Raw genomic sequence first — 25,804 nt, forward strand, 5'->3', positions numbered from 1 at the left:
GCCAATGCATATTTATATCTGACAGAGTTTTATCCATTTTAAGCATTTCTTAAATGAGGAAAGATTTCACAAAAAAAAAACTTTCATAATAGTTCCTACAAGAAAAATTACTCAATCTAATCACATGTATATATTTATTCATACAAATATCAAAATGATACATCAATATGTAACTGTAGTTATTGAATTATGGGAAACTTTTTCTGTTTCCCCTAAAATTTTCTATAAATATTACGTAGGTTTGAAGAAACAAAATAGCAGTTTTTTTTATGCAGTTTTCTCCAAAAAAATTTACAAAAGAAAATATATATTACTAAATTTCATTTCAAATTAAAGAAAATAATATACCAACTCTGTTTTTCAAAACTAATCAAATAAAGGCTATTCAATGATTCCTAAATGTCGGTCCATAGGCTACACATTCAAAGCTGTTTGCATAGGAATCATCCGCAGAGGTTTTATTATTAAAAAAAAAAAAAAAAGTCCCATGAAATTTGGTTCAATGGATCTGGTAAGGAAGGGGCTCAAGAATCATTATTTGTTAAGCTTTCCCAGATGAATTTAAGGAGCCATTTCAGGGAAACATTCTTATAAAATAAAAATGATCAGGCTTGTCTGAATTCCAGCCCTTGAATCAATCTTTTTGTTATACCAGTAAACCCCCAATACAACTGATTTTGAACAAGAGAGATTTTGTTCATTATGATGAGACTAATGATATACCATAAATGTTACTTGCTTCGATGTGACTTCATGTCCTTATTGTTGGGTTCTTTTCTGTGTTTTTAATGCTTGAATCCTTGCTTGAAAGTATCGTCAATTCCTTTCTCACTTGAAAGACATTGGGCTGTGTTGTAAGCCAGTTTTGGATGGACATTGCTAATGTTTGCTACTAATTGTTAATGAAATCATGCTAGAAAAACTGTTTGTCTGATTAATTCTGATATCATCATTCTTAGTTCACTGTTGTTGGGCTATGCTATGACTGTCTAAGACAACCTCTTTTCTTTGTTTTGGAACTTACCTATGCTTACTTTATGTCCAGGCTGTCAGTTACCTCTGTTTCCATACCATGAATATGATACCCTGCCTCTCAACCTGAACATTTCTTATTAATTATACCCAGGTCTCTCACTCACACAGGGACTACCTTGGTATCTCAGTTCTTGATTCTGGTTTCACTAGGTCTGTTTTAACACATTTAAGAATTTGAGGTATGATCAATTATAATTGCCATATAAAAAGTAAAAAATCTTACCTCTATATAATTGAAGTGTATTTTAATTGCTAAATATTAGAGTATATCATATTAATAAAGGGAAAATAATAAAGGTTCTCTCATCAGTAGTACAAAATAAACTATTAGAGAGCAAGTAGAGACTTGTATACATTAATCCAGATTGACATTTTATTTTGTGTCATTAGAAGTATGACAGATGTTATTCTATCAGTGGGACTAAATGTGCCCTTGCCAGAGAGACCAATTTTCTACTGAGAACTTCTTTAGCCTCATCAATCCACAACTTCAAAGAAAAAGTTTTCAAAATATTTTAAAACTTTCTGGAAATAAACAACTCCTGGTATCACTAAGTATGAATAAGTTGATATATACATTCCCCCCCAAGCTGTTTTATTTTGAAAAAGAATGTAAAATTCCAAGAACAATACTCCTTGAGTTTACAAAGAAATAATCTTCATTTAATGTAGGAATCTATATGTGCATTCTTGGCATCAAGTTAATCAAAGTTTCTAAAAATGAGAATTTAACAAAAGAGTGAATGTATGGAAACAGCTAAGATTTTTTTTTAACAGCTCACATACTGTAATTATTCTTTATTATTAAAAATAAATTAAACTTTTTAATTAGAAAATTACGTTGTAATTTGAATCCAAGCAACTGTTCATAAAATAGCCACTGGCACTGTCATTAAGGTAAAGATAGATTGAATTTAAATGAAAATAAATGTCTTTTTAGAAAACACAGCTGGGTACCTAAAACCATTTTCTCCATGAAGTCTCCTAAAATGAAAGCTCTAAATTGTTAGAATCATATCTTCCATTTTATTAGTTACCAAATTTTTAAAAATTGCTTCTTTCTATTTTGTAGCCCTAGTACTGCATAAACCATTGTTAGTTATAAAGTTCATTACCTGAAGCTGCAATTTCAATACTGAGTGTATGAGAAAACCTGATCTTTCATGTTAAAATATTTTAAAATATAGTTGAGTAAATGGAAGGCTTTGTGATACACATTTTAGTTCAATTATAGTGCTAGCAATGGCATGAATATTACAGGTTAATGTTTCAAATTTTTCCATGAATAGTTCATCAATAGTTTTATTGAGCAGTGTAAAATGTACAAATAAGTGTTTCACAATAAATATAAATATTTTAACAAACATATGAAATGGTATTATTAGAGTTTAAGCCTTGAAATGTTACAACACTGATAATGAGAAAAATTCATAGAAATATTCCATGGAGAAACTACTGAGTAGCTAGGTATCTAAATTTTCAGCCTTAAAAAATTATGATTCAATTAAAAGATATTTTGTTAGTTTTTGGACACCTTAATTGATAAGACAATATTCCTGTCTTCAAGAATGTTTTCATTAAGTTTGATAAAAACAAGAAACAACAAATGAGCAATCAAGCATTTATATTTAAGCTGTTTGCTACCACCATTTACTCTGTAATAATTTGTATATAACTTCAACTAAATTTTTAAACAACAGAAGTACAGAGAGGAATGTATTTCTAGATCTTTCTAAAGGTAAGGAAGAGATCTCCTGCCTATCTCATTTCATTCCACTTCTATTTCCTACAGACTATCTAATAACAAGGTGAGACCAGAAGCTAAAAGGAACTATGAGTAATTTCAATTCCAGAATAGCCTGAAGGATTCTCTGTTCAGAGATGAGCAGACTTGGGACTAGAATCCACTCTGAACCATAGTGTCTCTCACAAAGAAAGGGAAAAGGGCTTGGAGTACTGAGAAAAAGTTTAACATAAGAGGAAGGATTAGATCTAGGGGGAAAAAGAGGAGGGGTTGGAAGAGAAAGTCTATGACAGTTAAGACCATGAGAAGATACCCTGACTGCTTAAGATGTTCCCATTCTGTGCCAAATGTAGAAAAAAAAAAAAAAAAAAAAAGAAAAAGAAAGTAATTGTAAAGACTTTAAACACAGGAAGTTTTTTTATCTTCTGAAGTGGAGAAGCCCTCCCTCATCCCTCAACTCTTTTCCCCATCCCCTTCTTTCACACCTATTTTTTCTTCTTCCCTTACCAAGTAGGAGAATGGTGTGATTAAAATGTTTTTTCAGCAGGATTGCAAGATTGATGATTGTTAGAATGTAAAAGAAATTTGAGAGTGTTGAGATGGAGATAAAGGGCTTCAAAAGAGAAAACAAGCTTTGTTGTAGGAAGGAAGTACGTGTGTATGTGTACACTAAATTATTCAGAAAATATAAGAATTTGTATATTGACAGTGTGTAGGATAATATAAAAAGAGAATTTATATATATTTATATTTAATTATTTATTTATATTTATATATAAAAAGATAATATAAAAAGTTGAATTTCCATTTAAGTTCTATTATAAAATTTTGTTTTTTGAAACTATGAGATCTAGATATTCAACAATGATTTGTATGCAATGGGATTTCAGACTATTTTTACTAAAGCAGAAAATCCTACCCCTAATTGAAAGATAAATTTGAAACAAGTGTAGTGGTCCAATTGAGGTAGAGAGAAAACAGTGGAAGGGAGACCCATAAGGAAACCATTGGAATATTTCAATTAAATAATTGTAAGTCACTGAATGAGGATGGAGCAAATAGGGTAGACCTAAGATAATTACTGAGATATATTAAGCACCTTTTCTAAATCAATTTGATATACTGGCAGAGCAAAGGGAAGATGTAGGATGTGGTGAAGAAAAGAGATTGTTGAAAGACTTTGTGGAAATTAAAAAGTTGAATATACCACTAGGAATGAGGGAAAATGTGTGATCTGAAGCTTTTTTTTTTTTTAATTTCACAAGGAGAGAACCTTTAATATTATCTTGTGTACCACATATGTGAGTATTCAGAAATATTCATCTAATGTGAATAATAAACAGCAAATTTATCCAACAGAGATTTCAAGTAGGTAAAGTGTGTTTATGATATAACTGACAAAATTAATAATTTCTTCTTTTTTCTTTTAAAGTGAATAACAACAAAATGATTCCTGAAGAGAATTCTTACATTAAAAAAACTGAATTTATATTTGAGTCATGAATGGAAAATACTAAAATTTGCGGAGATTTTCTAGAGACAAATTTCCCTTATATGGGAAGGTAAGTTTAAGCATTCACAGTAATGGAGTTCAGGACATGCTACCCCAAAATATGGCACGTTGGCATACTACATATTTTAAGTTGAAGGAGTTTGAGGAAAAGCAGAAGCAAGAAGATTACTCTGACTTTCCCTTTACTTTCTTCCCAAAACACATCATAAAACTCTTCTGTGAGAGGTACCCTCCTTATAACCAGAGGAAAGAAACATCCTTATCTCAGAAGAAAAAGGGAGGACAAGAAGAATCTTAACAGACCTTGCTAAATTTCCGCTGGTTTACTACACTTACCTCTTACTTTCAAATTTTCACAATCCTCCACAGATATCCACCTAGCAGTTTTATGAGTCCATCATCAAACCTAGCATAAAAGTACTCAGGTCAGTCTTTCTTCAAGTCTTCATTTCCTTAAGAAGGCTGCCATGTCATGTAAAACTTACACTAAATAAATGTTTATGCTTTTTTCCTGTTAATTTCTCTTTTTCAGTTTGATTTTAGCCAGGGCTTAGCCAGGGCCTCTAAGAGGCTCAAGAAAAAGTTTTTCCTTCCCTAAGTCATAAATAATTTTCTAAACAGTATGGAATATCAGAGTTATGTGTCATGATCCTGTTGAGAATCTTTCAAGTCAATGAAGGAATATATTGAAAGATGGTATGTGCATCAGGAAAGGTACATTTTATAGTGAGAATTATCATGTAAGGTAGTCTGATCATTACAATGCTGAAATAATTTAGACAATTGCACTTATTTTTGCTTAAGAAATTCTAAGGGAGGAGATATGGGGATATATGTATATGTATAGCTGATTCACTTTGTTATAAAGCAGAAATTAACGTACCATTGTAAAGCAATTATATTCCAATAAAGATGTTTAAAAAAAGAAGAAATTTTAAATAATTGAAGCAAACACATGTAAATTTTGATTTGAAATATAAAATTACTTTTCTAATTACTTTGCTCTCTATCTAAATCATCTTGCTGGTACTGACTAGTAATTTGATGTGAAGTCAAATAATTACTATGACTAGGTAAGAATGGTGGGGAAAAGTAACAATCGGGCACCTTACAAGTGCCTCTGAGGGGTGCAAAGTCCAGGTGTATCTCCCCACTAAACAGATATGAACCTATGTATGCCTAGGGAAGAAGGTAAGAGCTAAGAACTGTTGATTTACCTCCTCAGAGTTATACGTGATGTTTCATATCTATTATATACTTAAACCAGCAACTGAAGCTTTTTATTTTTGGGAAAAGTCTGCCAAGAATCAGACAGTGACTTATCAGATTAGTCAGATGAGAGGAGAATAGCCCTACTTGTACTACACGAGATAAATGAGAGTCCCTGTGTGCTAAGATTGTTTGACATGACCTCACAGACCAAAATATGTTTGGTGAATTATAAAGAATTATAAAGAAAGGGCCAGCACTGAAAAATAGTTAGAAGACAATATTACCTAGTGTAAAAGATTACCTAGTGTAAAAGACTACACTAACTATGTAACTTCAGACAAATTATTTAACCACTCTGTCTTATTTTCTTATGTGTATAATAAGTATGGAAACACAAACACACACAATCTAACATAGATGGCTGTCATTGGGATAAAATGAGATAACACAAATAAAGCATTTAGAGTATGTAAGTATGATAGAGTAAACATATTTTGCCATATATATTTTTAGTTTGTTTTTCTTTTTTTAACATGGGTTTTAATTTTTTTTTAAATTTATTTATTATTTATTTATTATTTTTATTTTTGGCTGTGTTGGGTCTTTGTTTCTGTGCCAGGGCTTTCTCTAGTTGCGGCAAGCAGGGGCCACTCTTCATCGTAACGCGCGGGCCTCTCACTATCGCGGCCTCTCTTGTTGCGGAGCACAGGCTTCAGACGCACAGGCTCAGTAGTTGTGGCTCATGGGCCTAGTTGCTCCACGACATGTGGGATCCTCCCAGACCAGGACTCGAACCTGTGTCCCCTGCATTGGCAGGCAGATTCTCAACCACTACGCCAACAGGAAAGCCCTTTAAATTTTTTATTTAATATAATAATGTCCTAACTAACATCCCCTGCCAAGGTGATAACTTATTTTTATATAGAGCCAGAAAACAACAACAAAAACAAAATGTAGGAAAAGATAATAGAAAATGAAACAGGCTTCTTCATTTAAAAATTTAATTTTATTAAAAATAAATTAAACAGATTTATTGAGGTATATTTTATATACAAAAAACCCCTGGACATATTTAGTGTATACAATTTGATGAGTTTGGAGATATGCATGCGTCCAGAAACTGTTATCACAATCAAGGAAATAAATATATCCATTATTAATATAATAAATCCATGATAAGTTCCCTCCTGCTCTGCTTTTTAAAATATTACACATTTTTTATATTGTGTTGAAAACACTGAATTGTTAACTATAGTCACTTTGTGGTATAGCAGATCTCTAGAACTTGTTCATTTTGCATAACTGAAACTTTGTACCTGTTCAACAACAATTTCTTATTTCCCACTCCCCCAGGCCATTTTACTCTCTCCTTCTATGAGTTTGATTATTTAGATATACTTCATATGAGTGGAACCATGCAGTATTTTTCCTCCTGTGGCTAGTTTATTTCATTTAGCATGATGCCCTCTGAGTTCCCCTAAGTTGTCATATATGTCAGGGTTTCCTTCTTTATAAAGGTTGAATAATATTCCACTGTATGTATATACCAAAATTTTCCCTCCAGCTATGAGATATAATTGACATATAACATTGTGTAAGTTTAAGGTGACAGGTGATGATCTGACAAACATAAAAATTGCTGAATGATTATTAAAAGACATTAGTTAGTACATACTTTATCTCACATAATAACCATTTTTTGTTGTTGTCACAGTGAGAACATTCAAGATCTACTCTCTTAGCAACTTTCAAGTACATAGTACCATATTATTAACTATAGTTACCATGCTCTACATTAGATCGCTAGAACTTATAACTGGAAGTCTGTATCTTTTGACCAGCATCTCTCTATTACCTCTAATCCCTAACCCCTCGCAACCACCATTCTAGTCTCTATTTTTCTGAGTTCAGCTTTTTTAGATTCCATGTATAAGTAAGATCATACGATCTTTGTCTTCTTTCTTTGCCTGATTTATTTCACTTAGCATAATACCCTCGGGTTTATACATATTATTGTAAATGTCAGAATTTCATTCTTTTTTACAGTGAATAATATTCCAATGTAGTGTGTGTGTGTAGCAACATTTTTTCAATCCATTCATCTGTTGATGGACATTTAAGTTGTTTCCATGTTTTGGCTATTGTAAATAATGCTGCAATAAACACAGGATTGCAGATATCTCTACAAAATAGTGACTTCATTTCTGGGTAAATACCTAGAAGTGGGATCCAAAAGCCTGATCATATTGTAGTTCTATTTTTAGTTTCTTGACGAATCTCCATATGGTTTTCTGTAGTGGCTATAACAAATAACAGTGTACAAGGGTTCACTTTTCTCCACATCCTTGCCAGAATTTATCTCTTGCCTTTCTGATAATAGCCACTCAAAAAGGTTCGAGGTAATATTTAATTGTGGTTTTGATTTGCCTTTCCTTGATAATTATTAGTGACGTTGAATAGATTTTTGTGTATTTGTCGGCAATTTGTATGTCTTCTTTGGAAAAATGTTTATTCAGGTATTTTGTCCGTTTTTTTAAAAACTGCTTTTTTTTTTTTAAATTGAAGTTAAGTTGATGTGCAATATGTTACAAGTGTACAATACAGCAATTCCTAATTTTTAAAGGTAATATTCCATTTATAGTTATTATAAAATATTGGCTATATTCCCCATACTGTACAATATATACTTGTAGTTTATTTTATACATAATAGTTTGTACCTCTTAATCCTCTATCCCTATATTTCCCCTCCCTTCTCGCCACTGGTAATCACTAGTTTGTTCTCTATAACTATGAGTCCGCTTCTTTTTTCTTATATTCACTAGTTTGTTGTATTTTTAGATTCTATATATGAGTGATAGCATATAGTATTTGTCTTTCTCTGTCTGACTTATCTCACTTAGCATAATACCCTCCAAGTCCATCCATGTTGTTGCAAATAGCAAAATTCCATTAATTTTTATGGCTGAGTAGTATTCCATTGTGTGTGTGTGTGTGTGTGTGTATACATATCACTTTTTCTTTATCTATTCATCTGTTGATGGACACTTAGTCTGCATCCATATCTTGGCAACTGTATATAACACTGCTATGAACACTGGGGTGCATGTGTCTTTTCTTTTCTTTTCCTTTTCCTTTATTTTTTCCTTATTTATTTTTGGCTGCATTGGGTCTTCGTTGCTGCGCATGGGCTTTCTCTGGTTGCAGCAAGCAGGGGCTACTCTTCATTGTGGTGCACAGGCTTCTCATTGTGGTGGCTTCTCTTCTTGCAGAGCATGGGCTCTTGGTACATGAGCTTCAGTAGTTGTGGTACACAGACTCAGTAGTTTTGGTGCACTGGCTTAGTTGCTCTGCAGCATGTGAGATCTTCCTGGACCAGGGCTCAAACCCATGTCCCCTGCATTGGCAGGTGGATTCTTAACCACTGTGCCTCCAGGGAAGCCCACATGTGTCTTTTCAAATTAGTGTTTTTGTTTTTTTCAGATATATACCCAGGATTGGAATTGGTGAGTCATATAGTAGTACTATTTTTAGTTTTTTGAGAAACCTTCATATTGTTTTCCACAGTGGGTGAACAAATTTACTTTCCCACCAACTGTGTATGAGGGTTCTCTTTTCTCCGCATCCTCACCAACATTTGCTATTTGTGTTCTTTTTGATAATAGCCATTCTAACAAGTATGGGGTGATATCTCATTGTGGTTTTGGTTTGCATTTTCCTGATGATCAGTGATGTTGAGCACCTTTTCATGTGACTGCTGACCATCTGCATTTCCTCTTTGGGCATAAATGTCTGTTCAGTTCTCCTGTCAATTTTTTAATTAATTTTTTTTTTTATGTTGAGTTGTATGAGCTGTTTATATATGTTGGATATTAACCCCTTATTGGTCATACCACTTGCAAATATTTTCTCTCATTCAGCAGTCTCTCTTTTCATTTTGTCAATCATTTCCTTTGCTGTGCAAAAGCTTTTAAGTTTAATTAGGTCCCATTTGTTTATTTTTGTTTTTATTTCCTTTGCTTTAGGAGACAGATCCAAAAAATATTGCTACTATTTATGTCAAAAAGTGTTCTGCTTATATTTTCCTCTAGGGATTTTATAGTTTCTGGCGTTACATTTAGGTCTTTAATCAATTTTGAGTTTATTTTTGTATATAGTATTAGAGAATGTTCTAATTTCATTCTTTTATATGTTGCTATCCAGTTTTCTACCACCATTTATTGAAGAGACTGTCTTTTCTCCATTGTATATTCTTGCCTCCTTTGTCATAAATTAATTGAACTTAAGTGTGTGACTCTCTATTCTGTGCCATTGATCTATGTGTCTGTTTTTGTGCCAGTACCATACTGTGTTTATTACTGTTGCTCTGTAATATAGTCTGAAGTCAGGGAGCATGATAACTCCAACTCTGGTCTTTTTCTCAAGATTGTTTTGGCTCTTCAGGCTCTTCTGTGTTTCCATAAAAACTTTTAAATTATTTATTCTAGTTCTGTGAAAAAATGCCACTGGTGTTTTGATAGGTATTTCATTGAATCTGTAGATGGCTTGGGTAGTATTATCATTTTAACAATATTAATTCTTCTAATCCAAAAACACAGTATATCTTTCCATCTGTTTGTGTTGTCTTCACTTTCAGTGTCTTATAGTTTTCCAAATACAGGTCTTTTACCTTCTTAGGCAGGTTTATTCCTAGGTATTTTATTCTGTTTATGTGATGATAAGTGGGATTGTTTCCTTAATTTCTCTTTCTGATAGTTCTTTGTTAGTATATAGGAATGCAACAGATTTCTGTATATTTATTTTGTATCCTGCAATTTTAATGAATTCTTGATGAGTTCTAGTAGTTTTCTGTTAGGATTTTTGCATCTATGTTCATCAGTGATATTGGCCTGTAATTTCTTTTCTTATGGTATCTTTGTCTGGGTTTTGGTATCAGGGTGCTGTTGGTCTCATGGAATGAGATCAGATGTGCTCCTTCCTCTGCAATTTTTTGGAATAGTTTGAGAAGGAGAGGTGTTAACTCTTCACTAAATATTTGGTAGAATTCACCTGCAAAGCCATCCAGTCCCGGACTTTGAGGGTTTTGTTTTGTTTGTTGAGAGTTTTTAAATTACTGATTTAATTTCATTACTGGTAATTGGTCTGTTCATATTTTCTATTTCTTCATGGTCCAGCTTTAGAAGATTGTACATTTCTAAGAATTTGGCCATTGCTTCTAGGTTGTCCATTTTATTGGCATAGAGTTGTTTGTAGTAATATCTTATGATCCTTTGTATTTCTGTGGTGTTGGTTGTAACATCTCCTTTTTCATTTCTGATTTTATTGATTTGGGCCCTCTCCCTTTTTTCTTGATGAGTCTCACTAAAGGTTTATCAGTTTTTTTAATCCTTTCAAAGAACCATGTTTTTCTTTCATTGATCTTTTCTACTGTCTATTTCATTTATTTCTGCCCTGATTTTAGGATTTCTTTTCTTCTAGTAACTTTAGGTTTTGTTTGCTCTTCTTTCTCTAGTTGCTTTAGATGTAAGTTTAGGTTGTTTATTTGAGATTTTTCCTGCTTCCTGAGGTAAGCTTGTATCACTATAAACTTCCCTCTTAGAACTGCTTTTTCTGTGTCCCATAAGTTTTGGATGGCTTAATGAGCTAGAGGGAGGATCCAACAATGGTGCCTTCCCACACAGTATCCACCTCTTTGAAATCTCCCAAGTATGACTGAAGCCAGTGTCTATGTCTCCAGGGTGAGCTGCAGCTGCTCCCTGCCTCTCTGGGAGACTCTACAAGACCCAGTAGATAGGTCTCACCCAGGTTCCTATCAAATTATTGCTTTTATCCTGGGTCCCAGTGTGTGAGAGATTTTGTGTGCACCCTTTAAGAGTAAATTCTCCATTTCCCCCATCCTATAGGACTCCCAAAATTAAGCCCCACTGGCCTTCAAAGCCAAGTACTCTGGGCGATCATCTTCCCAGTGCAGGACCCTCAAGCTGGGGAGCCAGACGTGAGGCTCAGAGCTCTCACTCCTGTGGGAGAACATCTTCAATATAATTATTCTCCAGTTTGTGAGTCACCCACCCACTGGTATGGGACTTGATTATATAGCAAGTCCATTCCTCCTACTTGTCTTATTGTGGTTCCTTCTTTATGTCTTTAGTTGTAGAAGATTTTTTCTAGTAGGTTCCAGTCTTTTTCACTGATGGTTGTTCTGTAGGTAGTTGTGATTTTGGTGTGCTCTTGAGAAGAGATGAACTCAGGGTCTTTCTATGCCACCATATTGGCTGATCTCCATTTGCCTGATTTTTAATCAGGTTATTTGTGGGTTTATTTTTTTCTGAAATATATGAATTTCTCAGACTCTTCCAAAAAATTGAAGAGGAGGGAAGAATTCCAAACTCATTTATGAAACCAGCATTTCTTTGATCCCTAAGACAGGTAAGGACACTACAAGAAAAAGTATTATAGGCCAATATCCCTGATGAATGTAACTGTAAAAGTCCTCAGTAAATATAACAACCCAAAGTCAAAAGTACATTAAAACAAACCTATGACATGATCAAATGGGGTTTAATTCTCAAATGAAAGAATCATTCAACATGCATGAATCACTACATTAACAAAATGAAAGATGAAAATCATATTACCAATTCAACATGCACAAAAAAGCATTTGACAAAATTCAACACACTTTCACAATAAAAACTCTCAACAAATTTTGTTTAGAAGGATTTTTTTCATCAACATAATAATGCTACATATTATGAGCCCACAGAAACATTATACTTAATAGTGAAAAACTGAAAGGGTTTTCTCTAAGATCAGGAACAAGACAATGATGCCCCCCCACCACTTCCATTCAACATAATACTGGAAGCCCTAACCACAGCAGTTAGGCAAGAAAAGAAATAAAAGTCATCCAAATTAGAAAGGAAGAAGCATAATTATCTTTTTTTGTAGATGACATGTGATCTGATATGTAGAAAACCCTAAATATTATACAAAAACTTGTTAAAACTCATCAACTAATTGAGTAAAGTTGCAGGATTCAAAATCAACATCATTTTTTAAATGTCAGTAGAACTTTGTTGTCTTTGAGCTCCCGTACTTGTAAATTTGGCAAAATAAGACAAAGTTAGTAACTTAAAATAAAGGAAGATAATATATTTAAGCCATCCTCCCTTTTCTGGTACCTAAGTAAAATGTATGAGTCACAGTGACCATTATCACACCCAAACATGCTGATTAGAACACTTGAGGAAAGATAGGACAATAAAATTCCAATAATTTAAAATTGTAATGTAACACTAAGTTGAATGTGGCTGGTATTCTCAAATGTTTAACTAGATGATTGAATAAGTTGATCCTAGTTGACTAAAGATAGAGACTGTAGAACTTCTCACCTGATATTACTTTTTTTTTTTTTTTATATACAAAATAAATTATCTTTATTGATCAGTTTCACTAAATTGCAAGTTTTATAAGTTCTTTTCATTGGCTTTTAAAAGTGAGCTTATGGTTTTTCTTTTTTTTTTTTTTTTAAGTCTGCCACAGGAAAAAAATTAGTGCAAATTCACCAATTTTCTGGTTGCTCTCAATTATATCCAGATAAAATGTGAACTACCCCCTTTTTAAGTACAAAAGTATTTTCTAGTCTACTGTAATATCAAAACCTAAATGCCATCTAATTAAAAATCTCTCCCTTTTTTGGCCTGGTCTCACTTATGCACAGAAACTTACAGTGGATTCCTTCTCTTTTCCTGACTCTTCCTAAACTGATAGATTATATATATAAGAATAAGTGTGTCTTCTCAGTTAAAACAAGATTAGGGAGGTGAAATGAGGATAACAACTAGTGCAGTTGTTATCAGGTATCCATACCCTCTGCTTGGCTCTGTCTCTAGTGGATATGGGTTATTTAGGTTATCTGTCTCTAGTGCATATGGGTTATTTGGATTACCCTCATTATTTGGAGATTCTTCATTTTGGGGTTCTCTTATGGAGAGTTGCATTGAATTTTTTGATGTACTGTTTACTAATTTATTTGACAGTCTGCTCACCCTGCTGAGGTCCCATTACCCTCTGTTGTAGTCTTTTTAGAATGAAACACATCATATTCCTCATTATCCATCTTTTTCTATTTGTGACTAGAGAAATACATGCAACCTGGTCTGATGACATTCTAAAAATATAAGTTGTTCCCAATCCTGCTTTTTGCCCTCCTGCTCTTAAATATAATCTCCCTTGGCTACAGTATCTTAATTTAGACTTTTCAGGGGTGAGTTGGATACCAGTGTTCATGTTGTTTGAACTCTTGGAAACATATTAAGCTCTCTGAACGGGATTTGAAGAGTCCTTTTTTCTTACCTATGGTGGTTGACATCTTTTTAAAATCCCCATTCTCTCATCTCTTCTACCTAACAATGAATCCTCTCTGCCAGTGAAACCTTCCTCCTGATGAATTCTAAGTAGCCTGGAAGTAGGTGATGGCTCATGTTAGCTAAAGGTGTTCATAGTTTTAGCATATCTGCAGTGAAAGATTAGTTTCTTCCATTTGAATGTGCAGGTCAATGAAACATATTTTTGTTCTCAGCAGTAGGTCTTGCCAAAACAAGGCTATGAAAAGGTCACAGTTTAACACTCTCTCTTGTCACTAGTGTAACATTAGGAGTAGTAGAGTGGCCATATTCTATCTTGAGAGAAAAACAAAATAGAGATTAAATAGCTGTGCAGGGAATGCAGAGAAAAGTGAAGAAAAAATTTAGAACAAGAAAAGAAAAAAAAAAGGGGATTAATGGTAGCTATTCCATTTCTTAAAACCTACTATATTCTTGCTCTTGGAATCTATAAAACAACTCTTTAAGTTGTATTTGTTTGCAAAGAGCCTTAATTAAATAAAGACCATTAATTATATGCTTCTTTTTTACTTTTCCTTTGTTTTTATCTTATTTTATTGTTTTTGATTTTCTGTAACTAGTATTATTATGGAATTGACAAAGGTTATCTGCTGAAAATCAATGTCACTTCCATATTATTTTTTCAGTTTTCAATTTAGAGCTGATAATTCTCTACAAAGCACTAAAATTAGTTTTAAGAAGACTCATTTATGACACTTGGTTATTATTAAACAAATAAATTGTTACTATTTAAAACAATTTTGATAAATATTATTTAGAAATAATATTTTATACACATCCTGTATTGATAAGCTCTGTCTGTGTTTAACTATTCAGAACAATTAGATTTAACATTATTCTCCATTCAGTCTTCATATAGTCTTTAAATCAATTATTTGTGCCAATGAATCCATATTATTTCTGAACTTTCATAAGAGATATAATTATCTGGGAGGGAAAATGGTCTGACAACACTCATCCACAAGAATAGTTTTAAACTTCATGAAACTTGAATTGAGGATTTGCTTATTTCCAAAAATTGTAAGGGGTTTATGAACTGACTGGAAAATACAGTGTCCCATCTGTGCTATCTGAATGCTGGTGGAATGAGCCTATATCCATTTACCATATTGCTCCTCAGTTCAGAGACCCATGACTTCTACTATCAGAAAACTAGGTAGTATGGCCTAATAATTATTTGCACATATATGAACACTATTTGGCAAGGAGCTGGATGAATATTTATCTTAGTTCAGCAGTGCTAGACTAAATACACATTTGCTAAATACTGGAGATTTTTCTAGCAGTTAGACATAATTATCTGGGAGCTAAATGGTCTGACAACATTCATATTTTCATTCTCCATACCCCAAGCTGAGAAAGAGATTAAAACATAATTCAAAAATGTGCATTTTTCTAATAAACTACAATGAGGTATTTCCTCATGCCAGTCAGAATGGCCATCATCAAAAAAGTCTACAAATAATAAATGCTGGAGAAGGTATGGAGAAAAAGGAACCCTCCTATACTGTTGGTGGGAATATAAATTGGTGCAACTGCTATAGAGAACCGTATGGATGTTCCTTAAAAAAACTATAAAATAGAGTTAACATATGATCCAGCAATTCCATTCTGAGGCATTTATCCAGGAAAGATTAAAACTCTAATTCAAAAAGATACATGTATCCCAATGTTCATAACATTACTATTTACAATAACCAAGATGTGGAAAAAACTTAAATGTCCACTGACAGATGAATGGATAAAGAAGCTGTGGTATGTATATACATATATAAATATATATGTATGTGTGTATATATATACGGAATATTACTCAGCCATAAAAAAAGAATAAAAAAATGTCATTTGCAGCAACATGGACAGACCTAGTGTGAACTATTCAGACAGAAAAGACAAATATCATATGGCATTACCTATATGTGGAATCTTAAAAAATGAAACAAATTTACCTATTTACAAAAGAGAAATAGACTCACAGACATAGAATAAAACTTTTGGTGCCAAAGGAGAAAGGGGGGGAGGGATAAATTAGGAGTTTGGGATTAACATATACACACTATTATATATAAAATAGGCAAAAAATAAGGACCTACTCTATAGCAGAGGGAACTATATTCAATATCTTGTAATAAACTATAATGAAAAAGGATATATATATATGCATAACAGAATCACATTGCTATACATCTGAAACAATCACAACATTGTAAGTCAACTATATTTAATAAAAAAATTAAAAACATGTATAGAGGAGGAACCAAGATGGCGGAGTAGAAGGACATATTCTCACTCCCTCTTGTGAGAACACCAGAATCACAACTAGCTGCTGGACAATCATTGACAGGAGGACGCTGGAACTCACCAATAAAGATACCCCACATCCAAAGACAAGGGAGAAGCCACAATGAGACGGTAGGAGGGGAGCAATCAGAGTAAAATCAAATCCCATAACTGGTGGGTGGGTGACTCACAGACTGGCGAACACTTATACCACAGAAGTCAACCCACTGGAGTGAAGGTTCTGAGCCCCACATCAGGCTTCGCAACCTGGGGGTCCGGCAACGGGAGGAGGAATTCATAGAGAATCAGACTTTGAAGACTAGTGGGACTTGATTGCTGGACGTCAACAGGACTGGGGGAAACAGAGACCCCACTCTTGGAGGGTGCACACAAAATAGTGTGCGCATCGGGACCCAGGGGAAGGAGCAGTGAACCCGGGGGAGACTGAACCAGAGCTACCTGCTAGTGTTGGAAGGTCTCCTGCAGAGGCAGGGGGTGGCTCTGTTTCACCGAGAGGACAAGGACACTGGCAGCAGAAGTTCTGGGAAGTACTGCTTGGCCTGAGCCCTCCCAGAGTCTGTTATTAGCCCCACCAAAGAGCCCAGGCAGGCTCCAGTGTTGGGTTGCCTCAGGCAAAACAACCAACAGGGAGGGAACCCAGCCCCACCCAGCAACACTCAAGTGGATTAAAGTTTTACTGAGCTCTGACCACCACAGCAACAGTCACCTCTACCCACCAGCAGAGCTTCCCATCAAGCCTCTTAGATAGCCTCAACCACTAGAGGGCAGACAGCAGAAGCAAGAAAAACTATAATCCTGCAGCCTGTGGAACAAAAACCACATTCACAGAAAGATAGACAAGATGAAAAGGCAGAGGGCTATATACCAGATGAAGGAACAAGATAAAACCCCAGAAAAACAACTAAATGAAGTGGAGATAGGCAACTTTCCAGAAAAAGAATTCAGAATAATGATAGTGAAGATGATCCAGGACCTCGGAATAAGAATGGAGGCAAAGATCAAGAAGATGCAAGAAATGTTTAACAAAGACCTAGAAGAATTAAAGAACAAACAAACAGAAATGAACAATACAATAACTGAAATGAAAAATACACTAGAAGGAATCAATAGCAGAATAACTGAGGCAGAAGAACAGATAAGAGACCTGGAAGACAGAATGGTGGAATTCACTGCTGGAGAACAGACTAAAGAAAAAAGAATGAAAAGAAATGAAGACAGTCTAAGAGACCTCTGGGACAACATTAAATGCAGCAACATTCGCATGATAGGGGTCCCAGAAGGAGACGAGAGAGAGAAAGGACCAGAGGAAATATCTGAAGAGATTTTGGTTGAAAACTTCTCTAACATGGGAAAGGAAATAGCCACCCAAGTTCAGGAAGCACAGCGAGTCCCATACAGGATAAACCCAAGGAGAAACACGCTGAGACACATAGTAATCAAATTGGCAAAAATTAAAGACAAAGAAAAATTATTGAAAGCAGCAAGGGAATAACAACAAATAACAAACAAGGGAACTCCCATAAGGTTAACAGCTGATTTCTCAGCAGAAACTCTACAAGCCAGAAGGGAGTGGCATGATATACTTAAAGTGATGAAAGGGAAGAACCTACAACCAAGATTACTCTACCCGGCAAGGATCTCATTCAGATTTGATGGAGAAATCAAAAGCTTTACAGACAAGCAAAAGCTAAGAGAATTCAGCACCACCAAACCAGCTCTACAACAAATGCTAAAGGAACTTCTCTAACTGGGAAACACAAGAGAAGAAAAGGACCTACAAAAACAAACCCAAAACAATTAAGAAAATGGTCATAGGAACATATATATCGATACTTACCTTAAACGTGAATGGATTAAATGCTCCAACCAAAAGACACAGGCTGGCTGAATGGATACAAAAACAAGACCTATATATATGCTGTCTACAAGAGACCCACTTCAGACCTAGGGACACATACAGATTGAAAGTGAGGGGATGGAAAAAGATATACCATGCTAATGGAAATCAAAAGAAAGCTGGAGTAGCTATACTCATATCAGATAAAATAGACTTTAAAATAAAGAAGATTACAAGAGACAAGGAAGGACACTACATAATGATCCAGGGATCAATCCAAGAAGAAGATATAACAATTATAAATATATATGCACCCAACATAGGAGCACCTCAATACATAAGGCAACTGCTAACAGCTATAAAAGAGGAAATTGACAGTAACACAATAATAGTGGGGGACTTTAACACCTCACTTACACCAATGGACAGATCATCCAAAATGAAAATAAATAAGGAAACAGAAGCTTTAAATGACACAATAAACCAGATAGATTTAATTGATATTTATAGGACATTCCATCCAAAAACAACAGATTACACGTTCTTCTCAAGTGCACATGGAACATTCTCCAGGATAGATCACATCTTGGTTCACAAATCAAGCCTCAGTAAGTTTAAGAAAATTGAAATCATATCAAGCATCTTTTCTGACCACAACGCTATGAGATTAGAAATGAATTACAGGGAAAACAATGTAAAAAACACAAACACATGGAGGCTAAACAATACATTTCTAAATAACAAAGACATCACTGAAGAAATCAAGGAGGAAATCAAAAAATACCTAGAGACAAATGACAATGAAAACACGATGATCCAAAACCTGTGGGATGCAGCAAATCAGTTTTAAGAGGGAAGTTTATAGCTATACAAGCCTACCTAAAGAAACAAGAAAAATCTCAAGTAAACCATCTAACTTTACACCTAAAGGAACTAGAGAAAGAAGAACAAACAAAACCCAAAGTTAGCAGAAGGAAAGAAATCATAAAGATCAGAGCAGAAATAAATGAAATAGAAACAAAGAAAACAATAGCAAAGATCAATAAAACTAAAAGCTTGTTCTTTGAGAAGATGAACAAAATTGATAAGCCATAAGCCAGACTCATGAAGAAAAAGAGGAGAGGACTCAAATCAATAAAATTAGAAATGAAAAAGGAGAAGTTACAACAGACACTGCAGAAATACAAAGCGTCCTAAGAGACTACTACAAGCAACTCTGTGCAAATAAAATGGACAACCTGGAAGAAATGGACAAATTCTTAGAAAGGTATAACCTTCCAAGACTGAACCAGGAAGAAACAGAAAATATGAACAGACAAATCACAAGTAATGAAATTGAAACTGTGATTAAAAATCTTCCAACAAACAAAAGTCCAGGACCAGATGGCTTCACAGGTGAATTCTATCAAACATTTAGAGAAGAGCTAACACCCATCCTTCTCAAACTCTTCCAAAAAATTGCAGAGGAAGGAACACTCCCAAACTCATTCTATAAGGCCACCATCACCCTGATACCAAAACCAGACAAAGACACTACAAAAAAAGAAAATTAGAGACCAATATCACTGATGAATATAGATGCAAAAATCCTCAACAAAATACTAGCAAACAGAATCCAACAACACATCAAAAGTATAATACACCACGATCTAGTGGGATTTATACCAGGGATGCAAGGATTCTTCAATATACGCAAATCAATCAACGTGATACACCATATTAACAAACTGAAGTATAAAAACCATATGATCATCTCAATAGATGCAGAAAAAGTTTCTGACAAAATTCAACACCCATTTATGATAAAAACTCTCCAGAAAGTGGGCATAGACCGAACCTACCTCAACATAATAAAGGTCATATACGACAAACCCATGACAAGCATCATTCTCAATGGTGAAAAACTGGAAGCATTTCCTCTAAGATCAGGAACGAGACAAGGATGTCCACTCTCACCACTATTTTTCAACATAGTTTTGGAAGTCCTAGCCACGGCAATCAGAGAAGAAAAAGAAATAAAAGGAATACAAATTGGAAAAGAAGAAGTAAAACTGTCACTGTTTGTAGATGACATGATATTATACATAGGGAATCCTAAAGATGCCACCAGAAAACTACTAGAGCTAATCAATGAATTTGGTAAAGTTGCAGGATACAAAATTAATGCACATAAATCTCTTGCATTCCTATACACTAATGATGAAAAATCTGAAAGAGAAATTATGGAAACACTCCCATTTACCATGGTAAGAAAAAGAATAAAATACCTAGGAATAAACCTACCTAGGGAGACAAAAGACCTGTATGCAGAAAACTATAAGACACTGATGAAAGAAATTAAAGATGATATCAACAGATAGAGGGATATACCATGTTCTTGGATTAGAAGAATCAATATTGTGAAAATGACTACACTACCCAAAGCAATCTACAGATTCAATGCAATCCCTATCAAATTACCAATGGAATTTTTTATGGAACTAGAACAAATCATCTTAAAATTTGTATGGAGACACAAAAGACCCCGAATAGCCAAAGCAGTCTTGAGGGAAGAAAACGGAGCTGGAGGAATCAGACTACCTGACTTCAGAGTATATTACAAAGCTACAGTAATCAAGACAATATGGTACTGGCACAAAAACAGAAACATAGATCAATGGAACAAGATAGAAAGCCCAGAGATTAACCCACGCACCTATGGTCAACTAATCTATGACAAAGGAGGCAAAGATATACAATGGAGAAAAGACAGTCTCTTCAATAAGTGGTGCTGGGAAAACTGGACAGCTACATGTAAATGAATGAAATTAGAACACTCCCTAACATCATACACAAAAATGAACTCAAAATGGATTCAAGACCTAAATGTAAGACCTGACACTATAAAACTCTTAGAGGAAAACATAGGAAGAACACTCTTTGACATACATCACAGCAAGATTTTTTTTGATCCACCTCCTAGAGTAATGGAAATAAAAACACAAATAAACAAATGGGACCTAATGAAACTTCAAAGCTTTTGCACAGCAAAAGAAACCATAAACAAGACAAAAAGACAACCCTCAGAATGGTAGAAAATATTTGCAAATGAATCAACTGACAAAGGATTAATCTCCAAAATATATAAACAGCTCATGCAGCTCAATATTAAAGAAACAAACAACCCCATTCAAAAATGGGCAGAAGACCTAAATAGACATTTCTCCAAAGAAGACATACAGATGGCCAAGAAGCACATGAAAAGATGCTCAACGTCACTAATTATTAGAGAAATGCAAATCAAAACTACAATGAGGTATCACCTCACACCAGTTAGAATGGGCATCATCAGAAAATCTACAAACAACAAATGCTGGAGGAGGTGTGGAGAAAAGGGAACCCTCTTGCACTGTTGGTGGGAATGTAAATTGATACAGCCACTATGGAGAACAATATGGAGGTTCCTTAAAAAACTAAAAATAGATTTACCATATCATCCAGCAATCCCACTACTGGGCGTATACCCAGAGAAAACCATAATTCAAAAAGACACATGCACCCCAATGTTCATTGCAGCACTATTTACAATAGCCAGGACATGGAAGCAACCTAAATTCCCATCGACAGATGAATGCTTAAAGAAGATGTGGTACATATATACAATGGAATATTACTCAGCCATAAAAAGGAACGAAATTGAGTCAATTGTTGAGACGTGGATGGATCTAGAGACTGTCATACAGAGTGCAGTAAGTCAGAAAGAGAAAAACAAATATCGTGTATTAACGCATGTATGTGGAACGTAGAAAAATGGTACAGATGAGCCGGTTTGCAGGGCAGAATTTGAGACACAGATGTAGAGAACAGACATATGGACACCAAGGGGGGAAAACTGCGGTGGGGTGGGGATGGTGGTGTGCTGAATTGGACGATTGGGATTGACATGTATACACTGATTTGTATAAAATTGATGACTAATAAGAACCTGCAGTATAAAAAGACAAAGAAACAAAACAACTAATACTAAACTTTCATTGGGTTATCTGTATGGAAATGTGTTAATATAAATGTTTCAGACGTTACGTGAAATTTCTAAAAATCTTATATGTTCTGGTATAATGTTATAAGTCATAATTCTAGTTATTACTTTAAAATGTATATCTCAGAAATAACTAAATTTCCTTGTCAATTGCACTATTATGAACTTTCATCAAATCTTTAACCGTGGACATTTTTAAGTCTTTTGTCAGTTACAGACAGTTCTGGGTGTACTCTGATGCTTTTGCAAATATATTCCTATAAAAGGGTTTCATCTTCAAGGAATTCATAGAAAAGACTCTGACAAGTACAGGTTTCTGGTAACTGTACTGCTGAACTGAATGAATAAGCATTTTCAGAACTGTTATGAAATACTGATGAACTCATAAAAGTGCTAACAAAAGATCAAGATGAAAAAAAATTAATTACATGGGACTGAGTGAATTGATGAAGATGATCATAAGTTTTGTGACTTTCTGTTTGAATTAAAAAAATAAAATTCCTCAAGGACTCAGAGGCAAAGAATATAGAAATCAATTTTCACTGAAAAGTAAAGGAGCTGTTACAGTGGAGGATTACTGGACTGAATGTCAATATTATGACATAGTAAGAGTGTGTTTCGTGTTTGGTAATTGCAATCATTGTTGCTTTTGTTGTGGTCATCCATTTACAATGCTTGGTGTCAGTCTATTCATCTCTTGTAAAAATAAAATACAGTGTGTGTGTGTGAAAAAAAATAAAATAAAAGATAGAGGGTTCAAGTCCCCCCCCAAAAAAAGAAGTATATAAAATGTTTTAAAAAGTGTAGGATCAATGATAGCTAGCATTCCCTGTAATGACAAAGAATTGTTTAAGTTTTTAAGAAAAGTTCTTGTTTGTGAAAAAACAGGAAAAACAATTTGGCCTCCCAAACATAGCACAAAGCAAGAAAAAACACCTTAATTATGAAGATTTAGAAGAATAAGAAGATATTTTAAAACATAAAAGTATTCAAGAGTATTTGGTTCTGAAAACTATGATCAGTAGTTAATGCAAAGAATAAAGACTTTTGATATGAAGTTGAATGGGTTTAAAGAAAAAACAAATGAGATAATAAGCAAGATAAAGGCATAGAGAAAAATAAAATATTTCATATTGAAGACTAATTTTAGAGACTCCTTCAGTAACTATAAAATTGAAGAAAACAGAGTGGATTAAAAAGACATGGATAGAGGACCTTTAAGATGGTGGAGGAGTAAGACATGGAGATCACCTTCCTCCCCACAAATACATCAGAAATACATCTACATGTGGAACAACTCCTACAGAACAACTACTAAATGCTAGCAGAGACCTCAGACTTCCCAAAAGGCAAGAAACTCCCCACGTACCTGGGTAGGGCAAAAGAAAAAATAAAAAACAGAGACAAAAGAAAGGGATGGGACCTGCACCTCTGGGAGGGAGCTGTAAAGGAGGAAAAGTTTCCACACACTAGGAAGCCCCTTCACTGGTGGAGACAGGGGGATGACAGGAGGGAACCTTCAGAGCCACGGAGGAGAGCGCAGCAATAAGGGTGCAGAGGGCAAAGTGGAGAGATTCCCACACAGAGGACAGGTGCTGACCAGCACTCACCAGCCTGAGAGGCTTGTCTGCTCACCCGCCAAGGCGGGTGGGAGCTGGGAGCTGAGGCTTCAGCTTCAGAGTTCAGATCCCAGGGAGAGGACTGGGGTTGGCTGCATGAACACAACCTGAAGGGGGTAGTGCACCTCAGGTAGCCGGGAGGGAGTCCAGGGAAAAGTCCAGAACACCTAAGAAGCAAGAGACCATTTTTTCAGGGTGCACAAGGAGAGGACATTCAGAGCACTGCCTAAATGAAGTCCAGAGATGGGTGTGAGCTGCAGCTATCAGCGTGGACACAAGAGACGGGCATGAAATGCTAAGGCTGCTGCTGCAGCCACCAAAAAGCCTGTGTGCAAGCACAGGTCAGTATCCACACTTCCCCTCCCAGGAGCCTGTGCAGCCCACCACTACCAGGGTCCCGTGATCCAGGGACAACTTCCCCAGGAGAACACACAGCACATCTCAGGCTGTTGCAATGTCATGACGGCCTCTGCAACCGCAGGCTCACCCTGCATTCCATACACCTCCCTGCCCCTGGCCTGAGTGAGCCCAAGCTCCCTAATCACCTGCTACTTTAACCCTGTCCTGTCTTCCTATCTGAGCGACGAACAGACTCCCTCAGGTGACCTGAACACAGAGGCAGGGCCAAATCCAAAGCTGAACCTCAGGAGCTATGTGAACAAAGAAGACAAAGGGAAATTTCTCCTAGCAGCCTCAAGAGCAGCGGATTAAATTACCACAATCAACTTGATGTACGCTGCAACTTTGGAATACTTGAATAGACAACGAATCATCAGAAAATTGAGGCGGTGGACTTTGGGATCAACTGTAGACTTGGGGTTTGCCTTCTGCATCTAATTTGTTTCTGGTTTTATGTTTATATTAGTTTAGTATTCAGAGTTTATTATCATTGGTAGATTTGTTTATTGATTTGGATTGCTCGCTTCCTTCTTTATATATATATATTTCCTTTTTCTCTTTTTCTGAGTGTGTATGTGAATGCTTCTTTGTGTGATTTTCTCTGTATAGATTTGCTGTTACCATTTGTCCTAGGGCTGTGTCGGTCCATTTTATTTTCTTATTTTCTTTGTGTTTGTTTTTATTAGTATAGTTTTAGTGCTTGCTATCATTGGTGGACTTGTTTTTTGATTTGGTTGTTCTCTTCTTTCTTTTTTTTTTCCTTTTTAAATTACTTTTTAATTTTTAATAATTTCTTTTTGTTTTTATTTTAATAACTTTATTTTACTTTCTTTCTTCTTTCCTCTTTCTTTCTTTCTCTCGCTTTCTTTCTTTCTTTCTTTCTTTCTTTCTTTCTTTCTTTCTTTCTTTCTTTCTTTCTTTCATTTCTTCTCCCATTTCTTCTGAGAAATGTGGCTCAAAGGGTCTTGGTGTTCCAGCTAGGGGTCAGGCCTGTGCCTCAGAGGTGGGAGAGCCGAGTTCAGGACATTTGTCAACCAGAGACCTCCCAGCTTCACATAATATCAAACAGCTAAAGCTATCCCAGAGATCTCCATCTCAATGTTAAAACTAAGCTCCACTCAACGAGCAGCAAGCTCCAGTGCTGGACATCCCATGCCACACAACAAGAAAGACAGGAGTACAAGCCCACCCATTAGCAGAGAGGGTGCCTAAAATCATAACAAGGTAGCAGGCAACCCAAAGCACACCACTGGATGTGGTCCTGCCCACTAGAAAGACAAGATCCAGCATCATCCACCAGAACAAAGGCACCAGTCCCCTCCACCAGGAAGCCTACACAACACACTGAACCAACCTTACCCACTGGGTGCAGCCACAAAAAACAATGGGAACTACGAACGTGCAGCCTGTGAAAAGGAGACCCCAAACACAGTAAGTTAAGTCAAATGAGAAGGCAGGAAAACACAGAGCAGATGAAAGAGCAAGGTAAAAACACACCAGACCAAAGAAATGAAGAGGAAATAGGCAGTATACCTGAAAAAGAATTCAGAGTAATGATAATAAAGATGATCCAAAATCTTGAACTAGAATAGAGGAGATACAAGAAACGTTTAACAAGGACCTAGATGAACTAAAGAGCAAACAAACAATGATCAAGAACACAATAAATGAAATTAAAAATTCTCTAGAAGGAATCAATAGCAGAATAAGAGGCAGAAGAAC

At 35.2% G+C, this 25,804-nt stretch overlaps 1 long non-coding RNA gene across 1 annotated transcript in view; it reads right to left on the bottom strand.

Moving 5' to 3' along the window:
- The window catches only part of LOC309647954, a 62,338-nt gene extending 37,421 nt beyond the window's left edge, over window positions 1–24,917 (bottom strand). Inside the window, exon 1 of the long non-coding RNA XR_014256412.1 lies at window positions 19,321–24,917. This is a non-coding gene — a long non-coding RNA (uncharacterized lncRNA). The remainder of the gene's footprint in view (window positions 1–19,320) is intronic.
- Window positions 24,918–25,804: the final 887 nt, after the last annotated feature.

This window comes from Balaenoptera physalus (genome assembly GCF_965194825.1).
Source record: "Balaenoptera physalus genome assembly, chromosome: 18".
Taxonomy (NCBI): Eukaryota; Metazoa; Chordata; class Mammalia; order Artiodactyla; family Balaenopteridae; genus Balaenoptera; species Balaenoptera physalus.